The sequence below is a fragment of the Cynocephalus volans genome, chromosome X (genome assembly GCF_027409185.1).
Source record: "Cynocephalus volans isolate mCynVol1 chromosome X, mCynVol1.pri, whole genome shotgun sequence".
NCBI classification, from domain to species: Eukaryota; Metazoa; Chordata; class Mammalia; order Dermoptera; family Cynocephalidae; genus Cynocephalus; species Cynocephalus volans.
This window is the reverse complement of record NC_084478.1, coordinates 58,136,507-58,153,792: the sequence shown is the minus strand read 5'-3', so window position 1 is coordinate 58,153,792 and position 17,286 is coordinate 58,136,507. Positions and strand designations below refer to the sequence as shown.

The 17,286-nt window shown below is 42.7% G+C and overlaps 1 pseudogene; it reads right to left on the bottom strand.

The window, feature by feature from the left end:
* Nucleotides 1–12,016: 12,016 nt before the first annotated feature.
* Nucleotides 12,017–13,387, bottom strand: LOC134367471 (tubulin alpha-1B chain-like; annotated as a pseudogene).
* Between the last annotated feature and the right edge of the window lie 3,899 nt (nucleotides 13,388–17,286).

Below are 17,286 nucleotides of genomic sequence, written 5' to 3'. Positions count from 1 at the left end.
AGGTCAAGAGAACCTCTGACCCATTATTTGGCCAATGTTATTTTGTATCACCAGGAAACCTTATAAACAGTAGATTAATTCTGAAGAATGTCCACCAGCACATAAATCTGTTTTCCTAGAGAATACAGCTTAGAGGCTGTTAACAGAGCATCATCTACACAGAGTTGATTTGCTTTTTGCATAGTTTGGAAGCTATTCTCTTATGTTCTTCCCTGGGCCACGTATTAACTATAAAGAATGCACCACCATATAATCGTTAATATGTATTTTTTTCCTCAGAAATATGCTTGGATTTCTTTTTCTTCCTTCTAATGTGATCGCCACCTACACCCACCTACCAGTAAGATTAAATATTCTTTAACAGGAAAATAATAAAAGCTGAATAAATGCCCTCCAGCATCAAAAATTGCAGCAGAAGCAGTGGGAAAGAAATTCTCCATCTTCAGCTTTTATGATTACATTTAAGACACAGAAGGAGGGCTGCCTTTGTTCTACCAAGAAGTTTTGGATGCTTTTTGTAAATCCAGTGTCCTGTCCAAAGAGTGACAGTGGGTGGATAAGTGTGGAAGGGGTGGGAAAAAGGAACAAAAGTGTATCTCAAGACTGGATGGGGATGGAGGTCTAGTCAAGGATTTCTTAGTCTCTGTTCATGAGCTACCATATTCCTGGTGGGTACAGAGTGCTTCACATGCTGGTGACTCAACACATCTCAAAAAAGTCTATGGCAAAGTCTCATACTAGAGTTTCAAAGACACTATAGGATTCAGCCAACCCTCAGAGCCATGAGCTATATAGAAATGACTGTTAAGATACATCATATTTTATTTGGGGTATGGGGTGGTTGTTACTTAGCAATAGGTAACTGACAGGCAGATGAGGTGAGATAGAGCAAAGCTGGGGGGCCTTCCAGGTTGAAATAGGTTGAAAGCCATGGAATTGCAAAATAGCCTTGTGTGTAATGAGAATGCTGAGAAGTGATATCTCTCCAGTCCACCAAATTCTATGTGAATCTTTTGGTAAATTGTATCACATAGCTCCAAACCAGTTAACCCAGAGGTGTTCATTTTTTTATCATACTGTTTAAGCAGATGATACTATTCTAAGGAAATCTAGTTTGGGCATGATTTCCTTCTTTTCTTCATTCTTTAAAACTCAAAATAATGTATATATAAAGATATTAACACATTTTATCTTTAATGTGTGTTTATTACATTTTGCATTAATAATTTTTAGAGAGCACAGTAAATGTGAAGGGAGGGCAGGCACCTAACTGGGTCAGAGGACAATAAAGACAATATGTGATTCATTAAAATCTGAGTGCCCATGGCTTCCCCCACTCTCAAAAATCACTGCTTGCATCAATCTCAAATTCATCATGCTACAATTTAAGCTGATTTCCTCTTATGCTGTCCTCACTGGAAATCAAGAAGGCTTAGTCTCCTTTGCGGTGTTTTTGAAGATATTTTAAAATTTCCCCTTGATCTTTCCTTTGGTTGACTGAGAAACTCAGACTCCCCAGCATGTTATCGTGTTTTATATATAAGCTTTTAATCACCCCCTGGCTGTCTGAGAACTTTCTCCAAGTTCTTGCCTCTTGTTATGGTTGTCTGTAGCTGCCTAAAAAATACTGCAAACACAGTGGCGTTAAGATAGCAATATCATTTATTAATATCATTTCTCATAGGTCTGGGGGCGTTGACTGGGCTCAGTTAACTGGTTCTCTCAGAGATACCTAAGTGGTGGCAGTAAGACAGGGACTGGGCTTGGGGTCACCATGAAGGCATCCTTACTCATATGTCTGGTGCCTAATGTTGGTCGTCAACTAGGACCTCAGCTGGAGCTGTCATATAGAGCACCCACATGTGGCCTGTCCCTGAGGCCTGGGTTGGGTTCCAAGACTGAGCCTCTCAAAAGAGACAGAAAGCTAGGCCAACACTGTCTCACCTTTTATGAGGTAGCCTTGGTAGTCATAGTATATCACTTTCATCAAATTTTGTTAGAAGGAAACCACTACAGCCAATCCACATTCAAGGGAAGAGAAATTAGAGTCCACCTCTTGATGGGAGGATTGACACAAAATTTGCAGCCAGGGTTAAGACCATGACACACCTCTTTAGATGGGATACCCACTGACCTTTCAGGGTGTAGGAAGCAAGTGGGGCTGGCCATAGGGATTAGAATCAGAACTCAGGGGTTGGTGAGAAATCTCAGGGCTGCTCATGGCCATGGCCAGAGAAAAGGAAGAAGGAGTCCATAAATATCAGGGACAAGATCTAGAGCAGGGAGAGTCAGTACAAGTTGCTATAGAAAAAAGTGATGCCAAAGGGACCCCAGACGTGAGGGTAGAGGCTGCTTAATGTGAATGTGAGCTCCACATGGCAGGGAGAAGGAGCTCAGAGGACAACAGTCAAAATCAAAGAGCACTCAGAGAGCTGCTCCTGATGAGTGAGGGCTGAGTGTTGTTTTCAGGACTACAATGTGGGATCACCCAAGCCTGGCTCAGGACACACAGGAGGCTTTCTGTCATAGGGCCCACCACTGACCATCACAGTCTCACTAACGAACTCCATTGCTTGAGAGGAAGTGTAAACCCACCCAGAAGGGATAAGGCTGCTCTTGGCCAGCTGAGTTCCTGAGAAGTTGCTATGGACAGTGATAGGGTTGTTAAATATGATGGGCCCCTGCTTCTCTTCAGGAACAAACTGGAGTTCTACTGAGATTCTTCTATTTGTTCAGGCAGGAAGCAGAGATGGTGAGTTCTAACTTGAAATGCAAGGAGACTGATGACCTAGGGATGCTCACTGCTGGGACCAGCATATGTGCAGGCAGACCTGCAAGGACACATCTGTTAGCACGAGGCCTGGCACACAGTCTATGCTCACTGAGTGCTTGTGAAATCAAACAGAACTGAGAGAGACAGCCTGGACCCAGGCAAGGCAGTGGCCAGCCCTGTGGTTTCTGTTGTGAGGAGAGACGGGGCAAAGCAGGAGGATTTTCAAATAAAGAATGTACACTGTGCCTCTAAGTTTCATGCTCACCTTAATGACAGAAATGACACTTCATTGTGAATTTATTCTCAGATTGTGATGTCTTGTTCAAACACACACACACACAAACACACAAGCATTCTGCCAGCTCCTTTTCCTTTAATGGCTGCCCCCTCTCTGAAGTATATGCAGCTCCTGTAAGAACTGGTGCCATGGTTACCTCCGTGTGTGAATGAGTTGTCACGCTGATTGAACACAGTGGCACCATTCCTTTATTGTTCATTCAGACAGTGTTTATGAACCTCAGGCCAGGCAAGGCACTGTGTATAGCAGAGCTGACAAAGACACATAAGGTAGAGTCCTGTACCCTAGCAGTGACAATTGAGCAAGCAGATTTGAAAAATTATTCGTACCACAACCTGCAAGAATAAAGGAAGTTTAGCTTCTTTGACTGTGTCTATAATTAATCTGATGCCCTCCTGTGAGTGAGAAGGAAAGCCAATTGGTTAAGGGCCCAATATGGCTCAAATGTAACCTCTGGCACCTCCTCCTGCAACTGTCCTTAAGATGGTGCAGCAGCCAGGGTTCCAGGGGTAGGATACTGTCCAAACCAGGATCTTTTGAAAGAGAAAGGGGATGCCATAATAACTACACCGGAACCATTAAAATAGACTGCAACTGTCCAGGACAAACTAGGACAGAAAGTCATTCTAACCAGCAGGAAACCACACTCAAAAGGAGTTCATTTAAACAAGAGATGGGGAAGCACCCAAGGCTCAAAACATTGGGAGGGTTTTGCCATCCCTAAGCCAGAAAGGGTAATGGAGGAAAGGGTTCCAGAGACTGGTAAAGCCTAGAGGTTGGGGAAAGGGCTGCCCATCGGGAGCTGTGACCTTCAGCAGGGGAATGCGGTCCCTTTCACCCCCCAGTGCCAGGTAGGAAGAGAGCAGGAGGAAAATAATCCCTGTTTCTCTTTCTGCCCACACTCTAGCCTTACTGCTGGTGTCTTTCATTGGCCAAAGTCAGCCAGAAGCCAGAAGTCAAGGGAGCCCAGTAGATGCAGTTGGTAAGTCAGCCTCCCGATATGCAGAGCAAGATGGAAAAGGGTGGAAGTGGATCTTGTGTGGGGGTAGGGGAAAGAATACCTAACACACTATGGTTCGATGGGGTCGGGGGGGGACTAATGTGTCCTGGTGATGGCAGGAAGGGTTTGAGGTCCTCAGGCATGGTGACTTCCGCCTCTAAGGCATCAAGGGGAACACCTCAGTTCCCTTTTGAATGTACCACTTGCCCTGTCCCTGCCATCTGCCAAGGGCTGCTGTTGATATAACCCTGGTCTGCTAACCCTCTCAGCTTGTTTCATGCTCAGTGGTGACTTGGCCTCACTTCATCCCACTCTGGCTGCTGACCAATCCCTGCATCTCTGCCAAGTGCTCCATCCTGACTGCTGGTCTGGCTGTCCACCCTAAGACTCAGGTGAAGGATTCCTCATCCTGTCACAGGAGGTCCCTGGGAAAAGTCCACGGTACTCAACTCTAAGTCTATGATGCATAGAAATTGAGAGCTGGCAGTGCCACGATAAACCCAGGGTCTTCCTCGGTCCAGCCAGGCTGTGCCTCATTCACTTTTGGTGTTACCCTAATTTCTCTACATCCCCTCCCCATTTCTTCACTGAAGGCTGGACAGAAAAGAATCAGGGACCCACGATGGTTTGGTTTATTCCCCCTTTTCTTTCTCCTTCTTAATTTCTTCTGGGAAGGAAAGAAGCTCAGCTGTCTCCCCTGTTTATATTTTCTCCTTCTAGCAGTGAGCAGCAAGACTCAAGCTTTCCTGTGTGGACTCGGTGTGTTTCAGTTCTTCTCTGGGTCCTTGAGGCTGGATATGCTAGAATGAATGAGTTTTAAAAGTTGAGCAAGTCTTTTCTTAAGACTATAGCTTGACTTCCAAGGCTCTTGTCCTCCTTTGCGATCATATTCTGTGAACATGGTCATGGTCTCTCTGTATTCCTTCTTCAACATTTCTTATTGCTGGCATACACACACACACACACACACACACACACACACACACACACACACTCGTAACCTCAAAAAATTTTTTAATTCTATTCAATTGGGTATCATCAGCCAACTAGGGTAAGATCACATGCTCAGGAAGACAGAATTGAAAATTACATCAGTATTTGTAAAATATTAATCTCCCTTAAAATTTAGTTTTCTGTTTCCAGCTATATTCTGGAAGCCTGAGCTTTAAAGTGAAGGGCACTGTACCCAGGCTAGGGCAACAGTACATGAAGCAGTGTATGAACCTGGATTGGAACCCTGCCTCTGCCCCTTGGTTAACCATATAACCTCAAGCAAATTGCTTCAGCTCTCTGAGCTTCACTTTCCTCCTGTGTGAAATGAGGACACTAACGTATGCCCCTCAGTGTTGTGGTGAGGGTGACGTGAGCTGCCAGAGAGTCTGCTTCATTGTAGGTGTTTAAGAGACATTCATTTCCTGCCCTCAGAGCTAGCCCTGAGTAAGCCCCAGTGCCATTTGAAAATATGGGGGCTACAATTTCTGGATCTAAGATGCTTGGTCTCACAGAATTGAGCAAGGTAAAACAGGAGCTAGAATTGACTACTATGGGTGTCCTATGAGAAAGATGCATATGATCTCATCTGCAATGTATAGGAGAAAATGAGGCTCAGAGAGATTCAATGATTTGCCTGAGTTGTCTTTCTCTTGTTTAGTAGATTTCAAAGCTCTTTTCACAGGAAATATATCATTCTTAAATTGTCTTCACTTAGTTGTCACTGTGGTGTTCTTCTTTTTCCCTCTTCTCAGGGCCAATATCCCATCATCCACAGCTTCTGGGATTATCTCAGCTGCAGATGGTTCACAGCTGCATTCCTTAATGTGACACAGGGACATACAAGGGAGTAGTTCCTTGGTTACAGGAAATAGCCCTGCCCAAGTTTATAACCCCTCCGAGGAGCTCAGCCTCATTGTCTGATTTGGAGCTACAAAAGCCCAGCTCTGTCAACATCAATTTGGGACAACTTGAAGGGCCTTCCCCACTCCAGTGCTCCCCATAGGATCAACTGAGGCCTCTGTAGCAACCATACCTGCCTCTGCCTGATCCTTCCTTCCTCACTTCCTTATAGGTATATCTCTCTGGAGCACTCCCCAATAAACCTTCTGCACACAACTCTGTCTCAGAATCAGTTCCTAGGAAATGCAGTCTTAGGTGTAGACTTAAACCTAATAGGCCTCAAAACCCAAATCTTTTCTCAAGTATGTTGATTGATCAAACAATGGTGGAATTGGAATGGTGGAAGTGGAATAGGAGTGCTCAGCTCTTGAGAGGAGACAGAACTGGGAGGGCAATGCTGTGAGGGCCAAAGTCACCGGAATAAGAGAGGAAAAGAGGCTGCCCAAATGGTATGCTTGGTGCTTTTACAGTTCATCAAAGGCCTCTTGCATATGGCAGGCCCTGCCTGGTGTCTTCCCATGAAGGATTTAATTCCAGGCAAGGTGCTCAGGTATAAGATAAGAAGGAAATGAAAATAATAGTAACTAATGGCAATATTAGCAGTAATAATAATAGCTAATACTTATATAGTACTTTCTATGTTGCAGATATTGTTCTAAGTGCTTTACATATATTAACTCATTTAACATTAAAAAGCAATAACCACATGAAATAGACACTAGCATTATCATCATGATGAGGAAATTGAGGCATAGAAAGGCCTAGTCACTTTCCTAATGTCATGCAGCTAGTGAGCTGGGCTTTTACCCAGATTATTTGTCTCCGTGATTGTTGCTCACAACCATTGTGCCCTAAGGAGGAGAGGCTGCTGTCCTCATGTAGAAGGGGAATCATCCCAGAAGTTTAGTCCTGGTTCCTTGTCCAGAAGCCACTAGTCCCAGAAACCAAAATGGCAGCATAAAGACATCACCATCAGTCCTCATTTCATAAGCCCATTGAAGACTTTCTACTTAGCTACTGAGAAAGAAGAGCCTCTCTTCATGATATATGCACCCTGGAGTGTTTTAGCTAGAGATTTATTTATTAGGAGCATAAACATCCTATTTCATATACAGCATAATGCCATTTGAAAGAAATGGTCTGGGTTCTAAGCCCCAGGCCACTGAGAGGGCACAGTGGTGAACGGACACCTCAGTGCGACTGCCGAGAACATCACCTTGTACAAAATAAATGAAGAAAAGGCCTTCCATGTGGTTTTGAGACCCACTCATAATTGATAATTATCTCCAGAAAGTCCTGCAGAGTCATCATCAATCAAAGAACGTCCATTCCAATAGAGAGTGGTTGGCCCATTTGTCGCCTACATCAGTTAATTTAACCAAAGCTTTCTCCATTAACCTCTGCTGAGAAGCCCAGGAGGGAGCACTACTCAACCAGCATCTGATCGCTTAATGGCATATTCTCCCTACTGCTATTGTTCCTGTTATAAATTTGGGGTAAGTATTGATTTGTCAAAGGTCTGGAGCTAATTTTACACATACCAGAATATTGTAGTGGATGGAAGGTCTAAGACACTGTGAAGTAGCAAAAGGTGTGTATCAATAATCTGTTTCAGTGTAACAAACCACTCCAAAGCCTAATGGTTTAAAACAACCACCATCATTTATTTTGCTCTTCAGTCTTCAATTTAAGAAGGGCTAGGCAGGGACAACAGCTCCTCTGTGCTTTGTGCAGCATCAGCTGAGGCAGCTCAACTGGAAGCTGGAGGATTCATTTTCAAGATGGCTCACTCATATGGCTGATAACTTGGTGCTGGCTGTCAACTGAGAGCTAAGCTTGGGCTGGAGATATGGGAACTCAGTTACTTTCCATTGCAGACCTCTCCACAGGATGCCTGGGCTTCCTTTGTGGTATGGTGGCTGGGTTTCAAATGTGAGCATCCCAAGAGGCAGAAAGTAGAAGCTGTCAATTTTTTAATCTGGGCCTGGAAACTTCTACAATATTCTGTTAAACAATCACTCACAGAGCCCAGATTCAAGGGGAGGGAACACAGACCCCACCACTCAATGGGAGAAGAGTCAAAGAATGTTTGGATCATGTTTAAAAATCACCACACAATTGTAGCCACAAACTATCATACTTATGACATCTCTTGTTCCACATTGATTTTTTGACAGATGTGGAACACAGTTCAGAGAGGTGAAGTTATTTCTGAAGAGTGCACAGCAAGATAGTTAAAGAGCCAAACCTAGAACACCGGTCATGATACTTGGCTTTGTTCATCTCACCGAAAAACAGAGCTTCTACTCAAATTGCTCTGACAAAGCAGTTCATAGAAGTTTTGAAGATAGGTCTTCAAAAATTACAGCCAGTTGCAAATGGCTAAATTCCTCAAAGGCACATAGACACTTAACACTGTTATAGGGCACTGACATGGTAATACATTGTAATAATATAATCATATAATAGCCATATAAAGATAATGACACATTAATCAATTTTCATCAGGTCTCACAACAGTGCAGGTGATACAGAAATGAGCAAGAAACAGGACTTGCCCTCCCATAGTGTAGAGGTCAATAGAAGCTACAGACAATTAAACAAGAAAGTACAGTTTGATTGTGCTATGATGAGGGGAGTTTACATTGTTATGAGAGCACATAGAAAGGGAAACTAACCCTTTGTTTGGAGATGTAGAAATTCTTCCTAAATGGTGTTATGTCTAAACTAAAACCAGAAAGATATGTAGGGGACAGAGATAAGAATATTTCAGGCAGAGGAAAAAACATGTATAAAGACATACTGAGTATAAGACTTTAAATTGTTTAAAAGACATGAGTAGATTCAAACTATCACAGTGCCTAGCACATAGTAGACTCTCAATAACCAGTGGTTAAATTAAAAATATACAGGTGATTCCTTGGTATCACAAATCACTAGGGAAGAACTGATCTTTCTTTGTTCTTTCTCAGACCTGACATAGCCCTAAAGATTGTCAGTAAAGAAAAGGAACACAAAGACATGGTTAATCCACCCACACGGTAACCACACCATGCTACAGGTTGTTACCTGGTGTTCATGGGTTGGTGTCAGCCTAAGAAAGCTTGTTTTCTTGCTGTTCCCAACAATGCTAAGGCTATTTGTTTTTGTTTGTAAATGCTTAACACATCATGGAAAGGGTGTGGGCAAACTCTCTTGGTGCAATTATGCAATCTTTGTTGTCAGGATGGAATAAATGTTTCTCCTTCCTGCTGTAATTGCTAATTATAAACTAGCTGATATAGTTCTCTGATGGCTTTAATTTTCTCTAACGGCCTCTGTCCTTTCCAAACCCTCCAGGAGTGATTCTCAGGAGTCTAAGCTGACATTCCAGTTTTCCCAGTGTGTGTCCTATGATTACTACCAAGGACTTCCAGAAAACATATATTTGACTTCAAAAGGAGACATTTCTCCATTGTGTAAAACCTATTTCCCTCCACCCCACCCACACATACTGTTCATTTCTCATCCTATATCTTCAATTTATCTCTATAAATACTTGAATCAATTATATGCAACACACTGAACTAGGTACCTTAAGGGTCCTAAGGATGAATAAGACACAGATTGTAAACTCCTTGAGGATAATTACTCTCAAGAAAGAAAATATCCATGCAAATAATACATTATAGCACATGGCAGAGTGTGCTGTATGCTTTAAGAGGCAAAATGTCATACCACAGTGGAAAGAGTTTATTTTCCATCAAGGAGAATCCAGGAAGACTATAGAGGAACTAGCATCTGAGTTGAAACTTAAAGGATAACTGGATAGGATTGTATAAAAATTTTCATATGAATGAATGGATAATTACAGGATCAGATACCCTCTCCCTGTGTTTACCTGGAGAGTTCAGGGAAATGAAGCTGGGACATAAGCACTCAGTTGGATCAACCCTACAATAAACTACTATTCTTCAACCAATATTTGTTGCTTGTCCATGTGGAAGGAGTATATTTCTCCAATCTGTTGAACCTGTGTATGGCAATCACTTGCCCTGACCAATGAATATGAGCCAAAGGGACATGTCAATTCTGGGTGGAAGCTTTAAGGGCCAGCACTTTCGTTGCCATGTTCTCTTTTCCCTCTGCAAGAACCACTGGCAACATTCCAGATGGAGGCTACTCTGCCACCCTGAGTCCCAGAGAAGGTGATGTAGATCAGCACAATGGTTTACCTACAGTGGACAAGTAGCATGATTGGGAAACCAACCTTTGTTATTTTAAGACACTGAGATTTTTAGGGTTATTTGTTATGACAGCATAACCTAACCCATCCTGACTAATAGAAACACCAAACTTTTCCCAGTCAGTTCAGTGCCTAAAAAGTAATACAAGACTCAAAAATGAGTAGCAAGGCACTATTTGAATGTTCACTAATGTTCCAGGCATTGTATGAGGCACTTTAAATACATAAACTACAGATGTAGAAACTCAGAGAAGGTAAGAAATTTGACCAAGGTCACACAACAGATAAGAAACACTGCTGGGATTCTAATTTCAAATTGTGTAACAGGGAGTCTGCACCTTTTGGAGTGATACAATGGCTACCAAGTAGCAAAGATACTACACCCTTAACTTCCCTAGTAAACTATGTCCCTTGTTCTGAATGGAATGACCATGTTATCTAAGCCTGGACTTTGAAAACAAGTGAATGAGAACCTTGATTGCAGCTGCATTATTTGATGTGTGGGAAACATGGATTCCTCACTAATAATAGATAATTTAAAGTCAAGACAATGCAATTAACATCAAAAAGTATTTAAATCTGTCATGCCCCATCAAACCTGAGTGCCAGTAAGTCATCTTGGGTTTTAGGTGCTTTTCTTTCTTTGTTGTCCCTAATAAAGTCACATTATTAAATTCCCTTTGGATACCATAGGGCCACAAAAGAATATTATGTATTTCAATGGAAGCAGTGTTCCCCAAGATTTGTCCTGATCTTTGTGGACCTCTCGGAAACACAGGACTGTAATTCTCTCAAGCACTTTGCTTTTGCAGGCTGCAAATTTTGCTATGAAAAGCCAGAAGTTCCCAATAAATGGAACATAGTGCCTTCAGGATACATATTGAACAAGAATGCAGTGGACCCAGGAGACTTTGGTCACCAGAGAAAGAGGTGGGTACCCTGTGGGAAGCTTGGGCTGACACTGGCAGAAGGAAAAGAGAAGCTTCAACAGAGACTCTTCTAAAAATTGACTTGATGGCCTGATAGCTTCTTTTTCTTATTATCTGTCTGTTCTTCCCTCCAGTTCATCTTCTTCTCTTGACCTTTTCCTGCCATGGATATAGTTAACCATAGTTGGTAGTCATTGGTAGAGAAATCTATATTTCTCTTTTTCACCCATCTCATATGTTTTTGGTGCTGAATTTAATTTTTTTCTTTTAAATTTTACGTAGTATCATTTCATAAACATAGTTATTGCAGCCACAATGTTAGAGTTTATAGCTGATAATTGAAGATATTTATTATTTCTATAGTTCAGTTGGTGGCTTTTATGTTTCTGCACATATATACCCATACCACACAAAAAGCACAGAAATAAACAGGAGAACAGGAAACACAAGAGAAACAGCACACAAATCAGACACAAACCATAGAGACTTAGGCTTGGCAACTGAGTAGTAGATGGAGGGCCAAACGAAGGCAAGGGATGGCTGGCAAAATAACCCATTAGATTAGTCTGCTTCTGTTGCTTATAACAGAATGCCTGAAACTGGGTAATTTATAAAGAAATGAATTTCTTTCTTTCTTTCCTTCTTTCTTCCTTCCTTTCTTTCTTTTTCTTTCTATTTCTTTCTTTCTTTCTTTCTTTCTTTCTTTTTTATTGTTGATGCTGTTGAAGCCTTTGCTTGGAGACATAATGCAAAAATTGTACAGGTACACATGGAAAAGTAAGACACAATCACAGCTGAGTGAAAACTATCTAACCACAAATCTTTAATGCCTGTGAGCTAATGCTGAAGCTGAAGTTCTGGGAGTACGACATGCTGCAGGGCTGAAAGGAAGAGGTAATTAGTATTCTTCTCCTTCTTCCTCAGCCTCTCTTTTGACAATCCACACCAACATCCTCATAATCCTTCTCAAGGACAGCCATGCCCTCATGGGCCTCAGAAAACTCTCCTTCCTCCATCCCCTCCCCCATGTACCTGTGAACAAAGGCACACTTGGCATACATCAGGTCATACTTGTGGTCCAGGTGAGCCCAGACCTCAGCAATGGCTGTAGTGTTTCTCAGCACCCACACAGCTCACTGTACCTTGACCTGGTCTCCACCAAGAACCACAGTGGGAGGCTGGTAATTAATGCCAACTTTGAAGCTAGTGGAGCACCAATCTACAAACTGGATGCTATGCTTTGCCTTGTTGGTGGCAATGGCAGCATTGACATCTTTGGGAACCACATCACCATGGTACAACAGACAGCAAGCCATGTATTTAAAATGGCGAGGATCACATTTCCCTATCTGGTTGGCTGGCTCGAAGCAAGCATTGGTGGTCTCTGCTACAGAAAGCTGTTCATGGTAGGCTTTCTCAGCAGAGATGACTGGGGCATATGTGGCCAGAGGGAAGTGCATGCAGGGATAGGACACCAAGTTGGTCTGGAATTCTGTCAGATCAACACTCAGGGCTCCATTGAATCTGAGGGAAGCAATGAAAGAAGACACAACCTGGTTAATAAGGCGATTACATTTAGAATAGGTTGGGCACTCAATGTTGAGGTTTCTATGACAGATGTCATAGATGGCCTCATTGTCTACCACTAAGGCACAATCAATGTGCTCCAGGGTGGTGTGGGTGGTGAGGATGGAGTTGTAGGGCTTAACTACAGTTGTGGAAACCTGGGGGTCTGGGTAAATGGAGAACTCCAGCTTGGACTTCTTGCCACAATCAACAGAGAGATGTTCCATCAGCCTGGAGATGAACCCAGAACGAGTTGTAGAAAACCAAGTTACAGAAAACCACCAAAGCTGTAGAAAACCAAGAAGCCCTGGAGACCCATGCACTGGTCAGCCAGCTTGTGAATTCTGTCCAAGACAAGGTAAATGATCTCCTTGCCAATGGTGTAGTGCCCACAGGCATAGTTATTGGCAGCATCTTCCTTGCCTGAAATGAGCTGCTCAGAGTGGAAGAACTGGCAGTAGGCACCAGTGCGAACTTCATCAATGACCATGAGTTCAGGTCTACAAGCACTGCCCTGGGCGTGTTTTCCAGTGCTCATCTCACTGACGAAAGTGTTGAAGGAGTCATCTCCTTCCCCAGTGGTCTTGTCACTTGGCATCTGGCCATCGAGCTGGATGCCATGTTCCAAGTAGTAGAGCTCCCAGCAGGCATTAGCAATCTGGACACCAGCCTGGCCAAAGTGGATGGAGATGTACTCATGCATGGTGGCTACTGATTAGGATGTGAAGGCTACAGAAGTAACTGGGTCCCAGTTACTGTCCCTGACAAGCTGAGAGTCAAGGTAAATAGCATGCTCTGAAATTTATTTCTTACACTTTTGGAGGCTGTGAAGTCTGTGGTCCAGGAGGTGCATCTGATGAGGGCCCTCTTCTGGATGGGAACTCTCTGCAGTGTCCCGTGCTGAACAGGGTGTCACACAATGAGAATGGCATGATCAGGAGCTCTCTCAGGTGCTCCATATAAGCCTCCAGTCCACACCCATGATAACTCGTTACTCCATGAATGGATTAATCCATTCATGAGGGTACAGTCCTCGTGATCCGGTCACCTCTCAAAAGCCCCACCTTTCAAATATCATAATTGGATTTCCCACCCTATTAACACTGTTATAGAACAGATCAAGTTTCCAACACAAGAACTTTTGGGGGACACATGTGACACATGTGACTGTAGTGTTAGCATTCTGCCCTTGGCCCCCAAAGTTCATGTCCTTCTCATATGTAAATACATTAATTCCATCCCCAAAGTCTTAACTTGTTCCAGCTCAAAAGTCCAAAGTCTCATCTGTGAAATCAAACAAGTTATTTACTTTCAAGGTACAATTGTGGGACAAACATTGGGTACATATTCCCATTCAAAAAGGGAGAAATAGGCCAAAAAGAAAGATGTAACAGGTGCTAGGCATGTCCAAAACCTAGCAAAGCTGGCATTAAATCTTAAAGCTGGAGAATAATTTCCTTTAACTCCATGTCAGCTTCTTCTGCACACTGGTGTAGGGGTTGGGCCTCCAAGTCCTTGGGCAAGCCCACTCTTATGGTTTTCCTGGGATTAGCCCATGCTTTAGCCCTCCTAGGCTGGCAGTGCATGCTGGTAGCTCTATAGTTCTGGGGTCTTGGTGGTGGTCCTACTCCCATGGCTCCACTAGGCACAGCCATGGTATGGTACCTCTGCTGCAATTCCAACTACACATTTCTGCTCTGCATGCTCTAGCAAAGGCTCTACACAGGGAATCTACCCCTTTGACAGATCTCTTCCCAGGCTTTTCCATACATCCTTTGAAATCAGGATGGAGGCTGCCATTCTTCCACAGTTCTTGCATTCTGCAAGCCTGCAGACATAACACCACGTGGATGCCACCAAGGCTTCCAGCTTGTATAATTCCAAAGCAGTGGGTCCAGCAGGACCTGAGTCCAATTTAGCCATGGTTGGAGCAGCTGGAACAGCTGGGGTGCTGGCAAAATCCCAAGGTGGCCCTGGGAAACAACCCCATGGAGGGTGCATCTGGCTAGTTCCCAAAACCATTCTGTCTCCCTAGGCCTCTGGGCTTGTGATGGACAGGGCAGCCTCCAAGATCACTGAAATGCCTTCAAGATCTTTCTTTCATTCTCTTGATGATTCCTTGTTCCTGCCCTGATCTCTTTAGCAAATTGTTGCTGGGTTACACCCTTGGTTTTCTCTCCAGAACACACTTTTTCACTCTTTACATGGCCAGGCTAAGAGTTTTCTAATTTTTTACCCTCTGCTTTCCTTCTAATTATAAATTCAACCTTTTTACATTATGCCTTTGCTGCCATTACTCACCATAGGCTGTTAGAAGTAACCACACAGCTGCCTGAATGCTTTGCTGCCTAGGAATTTCTTCCACCAAATACCCTGGTTCATCACTTTTAAGTTCCACGTTCCATAAAGACCTCCGGCATGGACACAATCCAGCCAAGTTCTTTGCCAGTTCATAGCACCAGTGATCTTTGCCCCAGTTTCCAATAAACTCTTTCTTATTTACATCTGAGACCTCCTCAGAATGGCAGTTACTGTCCTTATTTTTATCAGCATTCTGGTTGCCACCACTTAATCAGTCTCTACCAAATCAGACCTACCAAACTTTCCCTGGTCTTCTTGTCTTCTAAGCCCTTACCAGATTCTAGGCTTTCTCTACCCTTCTCCTCCAAATTCTTCCAACCTTTTCCCATCACTCAGTTCCAAAGCCACTTCCACAATTTCAGGTATTCATTATAAGCAACACCCCACTTCTCAGTACCAATTTTCTGTATTTGTCTGTTTTCTGTTGCTTATAATAGAATACATGACACTAGATAATTTATAAAGAAATAGAATTTATTTCTCACAGTTTCAAAGGCTGTGAAGTCCACAGTCCAGGGGGTGCACCTGGTGAGGGCCCTCTTCTGGATGTGAACTCTCTATAGGGTCCCCTGGTAATATATGGCATGAGTAAGAGCTCTTTCATGTGCTCCTCATTAAGCCACCAGTCCATACCCATGATGACTCATTACTCCATGCATGAATGGATTAATCCATTCATAAGGGAACAGTCCTCATGATCCTATCACCTCTCAAAGGCCCCACCTTTCAAATATCACAGTCAAATTTCCTACCTTCCCAACATTGTTACAGTAAGGATCAAGTTTCCAACACAGGAACTTTTGGGGGACACATTTTACCCATAGCACCCATCAACCAAGCAACCAAAACAAGCTGAGCAAGTGATGATGCAGAAATAAGAGTCCATGTGGACCAACATGCTGGTGAGAATCCTTCATAGTTTTGCCCATGCCGTGTATATCTCTTTCTCAGCATGCCTTTGCCCCTGTTGGTGGTTCTCTAGCACAAAGTCATGTAAAGCTCTAAGTTTCCTCTCTCTTCTGCACCCAGTCCCGTCTTATCCACAAAAACCACTCTGGCAACCTTAGCACCAGCAAACTCTTGGTGTGGATGCCAATCTTGGTGCAGGTACACCTTGCTCTACTGCCAAAGCAAGTCCCTGCTCCTCACATAGCCTCTAGACTTCTGGAAAGGAGCCCAACACCAGTCCACTGGGTCCTACTAACTATGGGACTTACAAACTTCTCACAATCATTTCTTGTCCTTGAATTTGAGGTGAAAGGAGAGTACTCTCAACCCTCCTGTCTTGGAAGGGTTTGGGGGTGAGACAGCCAGAAACTGCAAAAGAAATTCCCTTCACAAATATTCCTCTGAGTATCCACTATTATCTACATCTTCTGTGAAAGAGAAGGGCGTAAAAGCTGAATAAATAAACAAGTCTCATATTTTGACTTTGAAATGTTTGCATGGTGGTGTCTTTGGAGTGTAGGATTTATTGTCTTCAGGCCTCAACAAAAATGGAAACAAGAAGAGCTCTATTTTAAAATAGGGCACACACACACTCTTCAACACACAAACAGAAGCACACTCACCCAGAAATGTTTGTAGTTTCCTATGATAAATGGTCTACTTTTCAATCCCTATAGCAACACTACACTTTTAATTAATGCAATATTGATATATATACCATATAGAGAGAGAGAGATGGTATATATATGTGGTAGGGCGTGTTCTTCTGCCTTGCTTTTATTTTTCAAAATCATTTTGGCGTTCTTGGCTTTTTACCATTCTGTTTGAATTTTAAAATTATTTTATCAGATTACACACACACACACACACACACACACACACACACACACACACACATACACACTCACTCTATTATTGGGATTTTTATTGAAATAGCATCCACAAACATGGAGTGCTCTCCATCCAGTTTTGTACATTAAGTTGTGTAAATTTGTTACCAGATTTATTCATAAGTAAGGATTTCTTACTCTCATGAATAAGATTCTTAGAATTACATTTCCAATCAGTTCTTGCTGATATATTGGAACATTGCTGACTTTTAAATTTAATTTTTATCCACTAACCTTATTGAAATTTCTCATTAGTTCTAATAGCTTGTTGAGTCTCTTGAATTTTCTAAGTAAACAATTAGATAGTCTGAAAATAGTGACAATTTAACTCATTCCTTCCAATTCTTAAAACTGCATTAGTTTATCTTGTCTGTTGCACTGCTTACAACCTTTAATACCATGT